A 6,558-nucleotide genomic window follows, 5' to 3' on the forward strand; every position below is an offset into this window, starting at 1 on the left:
AATACAAATTTTAATGCTGTATTTAATAAATTATTCTAAGAGAAATGTCGTGCTCTTTCCTCCATTTCTGCTGCTTACCCACATGCCTGTTCATGCCAAATCCGGGAATGCAGCTTCCTGGTTTCTTACAAAATTACGGAAGTTTTTTTGCTGTCCCGGGAAAGGTGGCGACTTCTGCCCAGCCTGCCCTGGGGAGCCCGCGGGCAGGGCCCGGGTGCCGCTGGCCACGGCCTCTCCGCGTGGCCTCTTCCCCAGTGCCCTCTGCAGGCTCTGTTCAAGCCACAAAGGCAAGGGTGGCCGGTGGGAAGGAAGGGGAGCAGGCCCTGCTCCCCATGGCTCCATGGGCTGGAGCCATGCTCTCTGGCTGGAGAGGCTGGAGCCACCGCGCTGGGAGCTGCGCTGCCGACGAGCCGCTTGGGAGAGGATGAAAGGTGGGTGAGGGCTTTGGACACAGTGAGCTGGGGGAGCCCATGCCCACGGTGTGCAAGGGCGCACTGCACCCGCCACCGCTGCCACCTCGGCTGAGGCTGGTCTGGGTCTGGGACACGACGGTCCTTCGTCACCCTCTCTCAGCTAGTTCCCCTTCCCAGCTTCTGTTATTTTATTTCTTCTTCTGATCTCCTTGCTCGCGGGTTGGTGCCTGCGAGGGGATCAGCCCTCCGCTCTCCACCTTGCTGCTCTCTCGTCTTTGCAGCCTCTCTGATTTCAACCTCCTTAAGTTACGGGGAGCCCTTCTCGACCCGCTGCACATCCTCATTTTTTCTTTCTGAAGTCCATGATAGAAGAAAGGCTGTTCTCTGCACCCAGCTTTGGGTAGGAAACTTCAGTACACAACAGTTCTTCTAAATTCTCAGCTCAAATTTTCAAACAATTGTTTTGGGGGAGTTGTCTGAATTTGGGCCAGGAAGTGAGAGAATCATTTCCAAAATCAGCATTCAATGGAAAAATGGAAAATACCAAAAATACCTTAATATCTTCTTTTTATTCTTCCCCGCTGCTGCTTTCTGTCTTTCGTGGCTTTGTTCTCGTCCTGCTCGCCACGGGTGCAGCCTCCCTGTTTCGGTGCTTTAGCTTCCCGCTGAACGCTGCTCTGGCTTCCCTGGATCTGCCCCGCTGCTCCCCAGTCTGCTCCCGCTGCCACCTCTGTGGGGAGGAGCAGCTGCCCACGGAGGCTGCGATTCCCTGGGGAGCGCCAGGACGGCCGGTGAGGGTCGATACCCTGCGCTGGAGCGGAGGGACCAGCCCGGCCCCTGCCCGGCCCGCGGCAGCCGCCAGGTCTCAGGCTCCTGAGGAGCGCTCATGTACAGGCAGGGGTTTCCTGCTAGACAAGGAGGCTTTCCTAGTGAGGCAGCACGAAGTAGAAGATGATCAGGGTGATCTGGGGCCTGTTTGGGTTTTATTCTGTGTTTTAAGATAGTTGCAAGCACCTGCATTGGGAACATCTGTCCTATTTGTCCTCCCCAAGAGAGACTGGCAGGGAAGCGGCCCTCCAAACCCGCGCCCTTTCTTGTACCAGCGCTCCTGGTTGCAATTCTTCACTCTTGGGGTTCTCTTTGCAGAACCCAGGGTTTTATACAACTGATGGCTCTGTACAATCGTGTATTTCTGTGCATTTTATCTCAAGGTTTGAAAACGTAAACGAGCAGTTTTACATGTTTGCCACAGATCCTGGGGAGGGTTCTTTGTTTTTTGTCCTGGGTTTTAAAGCATCAGATGTAAAGAGGTGAAAATGCAAATAAGGAGCTGCTTTTGTAAGGTGGTGTGTGCTCCTGCTGGAGGGAATCGTGCTGGCGACGTTGGGAAGCCGGGCGCAGCGGACGGGAAGCGGTTCCTGCCCCTGAGAGGAGGCATCGGCTTCTGGAGCCCAAGCTCCAGCCTAGTGCAGGGCAAGGGCTAAGGGGCCCTCCTGCTCTCACACGCAAAGGGGCAGAAGCAGCTGCTCTCAATTGCCCCCTTCTCCCAATGAGCAGGTTGGGCTGCAGGGAGGACGTGGGCCCCGCGCCCACCTGGAGGAAGCGCAGGAAGCTCGGGCTTCCCTCTTCCTGCCGAGCGGGAATGCCAGGATGTGCATGGAGGCCTGTGCGCTCGCCCGGCCGCGGCGGGAGAGGGCGGTGTGAGCCTTGCCGCATCCTGCGGCTGCCATGGGCAGGCTGGGGCTTCGCTCTGCGCCCGGCGCCCCAGCGGCAGCGACGCCTCGGAGCAGCGCCCTCGGGGCTCCCAGGCGTGGCGTGATGCAGACGGGGCAGTGGGGTGCAGGGCAGGGCTCGCGCAGAGCAGGGCTGGTGCAGGGCAGGGCTCCCGCAGAGCAGGGCTCGTGCTGGCCCCGCTCCCGCCGATGAGCGCGGGGAGCTGAGCGCGTTTCCGCAGCAGGTGGAGCTGCGGGTCTCTAGGTGGGCGCTGAGCTGCGGCGGGCGCACACAGGTTGCCAGGGCTCTGCACGCGCCCGGGGATGCTCCCAGCTTCCTGCAGGAGCCTCCGCTCCGCCGGCTCTGCAGCAGGGCCCTCCCGGTGACTGGCACTGCTGCCACTCCATCCGGGAACGATGGAGCCCGAGCGCACGCCCCTGGGAAGCTGGCGCCCGAGCGGCGGCGCTGAGGGGCCCATGGGCTGGCAGGGCCCCGGCTGGGCGCGCAGGCCACCACCGCCGCCCCGCGGCCTCATCCCCGAGGAGGCCGCGTTTCCACAGAGCCGCCTTGTGCTCAGCCCCTTCGCAAAGGTAGGTGCGAGGCCCTGCGGGGTCGGCCGCATGGCGCAGTGCCCCGAGCCCAGCTCCGTGCTGACCGTCCCCTACGGGATGGATGTCCCCCAAATCAGCGGGTAGTGAGAAGGCCGAGTGTGACGCTGGCAGCGCTGCGGCCCTCGGGCCGCCCTGCTGTGAGATGCTGCCGCTTCCCCTCCGCTCGCTGTGTCACTCAGGTCTGGGGGGACGGGAGGGGAGGCTCTGCCATCTGCCTCAGCTCCTTCCGTCACAAATCCAGACAAGGAGCCAGGAAACCATTTTGCCTGGGTGATCCCAGGCTCTTTCTCCATTGATGTCTCCGTGATCGCCCACCCCAGGGCCGAGCTGTGTGGGGGCCCCACATGTGGCGCTGGCTGCCCGACTGTGACGGAGCCACCGGCACCTCCTCGGCCCTGTGCCGGGACAGGCAGCCCCGCTTCCCTCAGCCAGTGCTCCGGCCTCTGCGGCCGCGCGGGGGCCGCACCGGGGGCTGCACTGAGGGCGCCCGGGGCGGCCCGCCCACCCAGACTCTTATTTTGACCGTGTGCGCCCGGGCGGCGGTGGCTCCCCCTCCGTGCGGCCCCGGCCCTGCCGCGGCTCCGCCAGGCGGCCCCCGCGCTGCTGGCCCCGGGCTCTGCCCCGCCTGCCGCGCGAGAGGGCCAGGCAGCCCGTCGCCTTCGTCCTTCCCCCGCTGCTCCCGCTTGGAAGGCAGCGGCCGCCCACTCAGCAGCGCCCGGGGAAGGGGCACCGCGCTGGGACCCCCTCCTGTCTTGCCCAGCCTCTCTTGCCCCGTCTCGGTGCCCGGCTGGGCTGCTCGGGGCTGCGAGAAGAGGCGCTCACGCCCTGGGAGGAGCCATCAGGCCTTGGCCGAGGGGCCAGCCCGAACCTCTTGTCCCTGCGACAGCCAGACAGCCAGGCGTGGCGCTGCCCGGGCGCTGCCCGGGGTATTGCCCTGGCGGGGCACCGTGCCTGGCTGCGGGACGGAGCTCCGGCACGCGCAGCCTGGGCAGGGCGGCCGGGGCGCTCCTGCTTCCCCCGGCTCCTTGCCCCTCTTCCCGTGACAATTCCCTGGCGCTGGGATCTGTGTGGATCGGGAAGCGGTTTGCAAGGCTCGGGCCAGGCGTTGCAGCCGCTGCACGGGGCAGACGCTGAGCGCAGCCATGGCGGGCGAGGAGCCCGCGCCTGCTCGGGGCTGGGAGCGGCAGGGCTGGCCCCGTGCCCACGCGCACCGCGTGTCCTCCCGAGCCCGTGGCGCACTACGTCACTGAAACCTCCCGTCTTTGGGGGCCGGGCTCGCTGTGCAGCTCAGCGCCGTGCAGGGCAAGGGCAGCTCGTGGTGAAAGGCCGGCGGGGCTGGGGGTGCCGGGCTCTGCACCCCGCTGGGCTCTGTACCCCGCCGTGCCGAAGGGGAAGCCCCCTGGAGCCTGCGGGCACTCTGCTTGGAGCCCCGCGGGCGACGCTCGCCCTGCACAACCCGCAGCCCCCCCGGGATGTCCCTGCTGGCTCTGGGACGCGGGTGGGAATGCTGCGGACACGCTGGGCGCCGGGCGCCGTCCCGCGGCAGGTGGGTCCCTCTGCCACAGCGCTGCCGGGCAGCTGTGAAAGAGCGGCTTGTTTCGCAGTCGCCGTGGCTTCACGGCCGCCCGGCGTCCTCGGGGTGAAAGCAGCTCTGTGGGCGTTGAGGGCGCCGCTGGAAAAGGTGACACCGCCTGATACAACCTTCCAGGGAAAGCCCGGCCTTCCCGCCCTCCCACGCCAAGCACGGATGTGTCTGTGTTTAAGGAAGGCTACAGACACTTCTCATGCACCGTGCCAAAAATAACAAAAAAGTAGAAGTTACTTAGTTATTAAGCATAGTTTGTTGGCAAGATGGAGGAACGCTTTCTGGGACTCCCGAAGAGACTTGCAAAGCATTATTATTATCATTATTACTTATTTAGGCATTCAGCAGGCCCAGGTACTGCAGCTGGCACTGTTATCCAAGGCAGTAACACGTGCAGGGTAGCTCTGAAATCCTGAGACTGGAGCTATTTACACAGACGTGAGTAAAAGGCTCCCTCCCCTCACCCAACCAAGTGCAGCATTTACTGCTGGTCTCTTCTATTTTTTTCTCTTTTTTTTTTTTTCCCATAGGGAATCTTTTCCATGGGAATAACTTTCCATTTTCAAATAGTTTCCTTGTATGAACTCCACAGTGGGTTGATGATTTTACTATTTTTATACAAAGAAAGAATACTTAAAACCCTCTCAAGCTTGCGAGTCTAAAACTGAGGCACCCCTGCCACTAGACGCTGTGGCTTGTGATGTGAGAGAACACCGATGTCCAAGGACTGAGTCTGTTTTCCACCCCGCGGGACTCCCGCGGTTTCCAGCGTCTCTCCCGTGTTTAGCAGGGCTGTCGTTGGCGGCCGCTCTGCGCGTTCACGCAGTAACCGGGATGCAGGTGTGGGCGGCAGCGGGAAACCTCAGCCGAGACAACGGCGAGAGCAGCACGCGGAGCCGCGTGAAAACCGCCGCACGGCTAAAGAGCGGGGCGGCCGGTGCGGAGGCGAGGAGCAAGGAGCGCGGCTTGCCGGGGAGGGCAGGGAGGCCGCAGCGCACTGCGTGTGCCCCCGAAATGTGACCGCGACGTGGGGGAACCCTGCGCCTTCCCTGAACCCCGGTGCTATTCCCAGCCCTGCGGCGAGGCGGCCTTTGCGTGGGCTGCCGCGGTGGCCGAGATGCTGTTGCTGGTGGTCCCGAAGGTGACAGGGACCGCTGGCCGTGTCGGCACAGGAGGGGCAGGGCTTTATGGTCTGACATGATGCATGGGCGCTGTCCTTGGGTGCCTGCAGGCACCCGCGGCCGCCGCCACCTCCTCTCGCTCCCCGTCCACTCCGCACTCCCAGCGGGAGTTTCCGGGTGGCTGGGGAGCTTCGGGAGGCAGGAGGAGGGAGCCCCGCGCTCACTTGCCCACGTCAAGGGAGCCGAGGGCGCAGCCAGGCCGCGCAGTGCTCGGCTCTGCAGTGCCTCCCCGACGGGCTGCGCACGGTCACGGGGGACATCCCAGCACGGGCAGCGGTCTCGGTTGGGGCTGGCGCTGGGTGCTCAGGAGCGCGGGGTGCGAGGCGTCGCTCCCCTCCCTTCCTCACCTACCCCGAACAAGGTGCCTTCCCACGGGCCGGGAGGGCGCGGGGTGCCCGGAGCTCCGGCATCTCCCCCGCAGCCCATCCCTGTCCTGCCTCCACACACCCCACCCCGCCCGTCCCCGTCGCATCCGCAGCACAGCTCAGCGGCAGCCCCGTCTGCGGCGCATGTTCCCCTTGCTCCGATCCCCTCCTCACCCCTGTCCCCACGGCGCTCCCCCGCTGGCAGCCGGCCCGCGCCTGTACGGCCGCTGCCCACGGGCGCCGCCATGGCTCTGTACGGCAGCAGGAGCCGCGCAGGGGGCCGCCATGCTGCCCGGCGCATGCGCCGAGGCCGCCGGCGCGTCTCCATTGAGAAGAATGAGGGGAGCGGGGAGGAGCCAAGGCGTGAGGAGCCGCCGCGGGGGCGGGGCTACGCTCCGGGGCTCCGGCCATGGCCACAGTGGATGCCGAGGTGAGTGAGAGCGGCGGCGTCCACCTGGCCCGGGCGCGGGCAGCAGGCGGGGGAGCGGGCAGTGGTTCCGCCCGGGGCCGCGCGGGCTCTGCCCGGGGCCGGGAGGGCGGCCGCGCCCCCGCCGCCCCGTGGTTCAGTCCAGCTCCTCCGAGGAGAAGAATGCGGGAGCCGCTGCCATTGTGTGTGGCGGGGCCCGGGACTCTGTATAACGGCACCCCTGCGCGGCGCGGCGGTGGGATGCGCCATGCAGGTTGCGGGGC

This window comes from Nothoprocta perdicaria, unplaced genomic scaffold, assembly GCF_003342845.1.
Source record: "Nothoprocta perdicaria isolate Ctin4 unplaced genomic scaffold, notPer1 scaffold_6, whole genome shotgun sequence".
Taxonomy (NCBI): domain Eukaryota; kingdom Metazoa; phylum Chordata; class Aves; order Tinamiformes; family Tinamidae; genus Nothoprocta; species Nothoprocta perdicaria.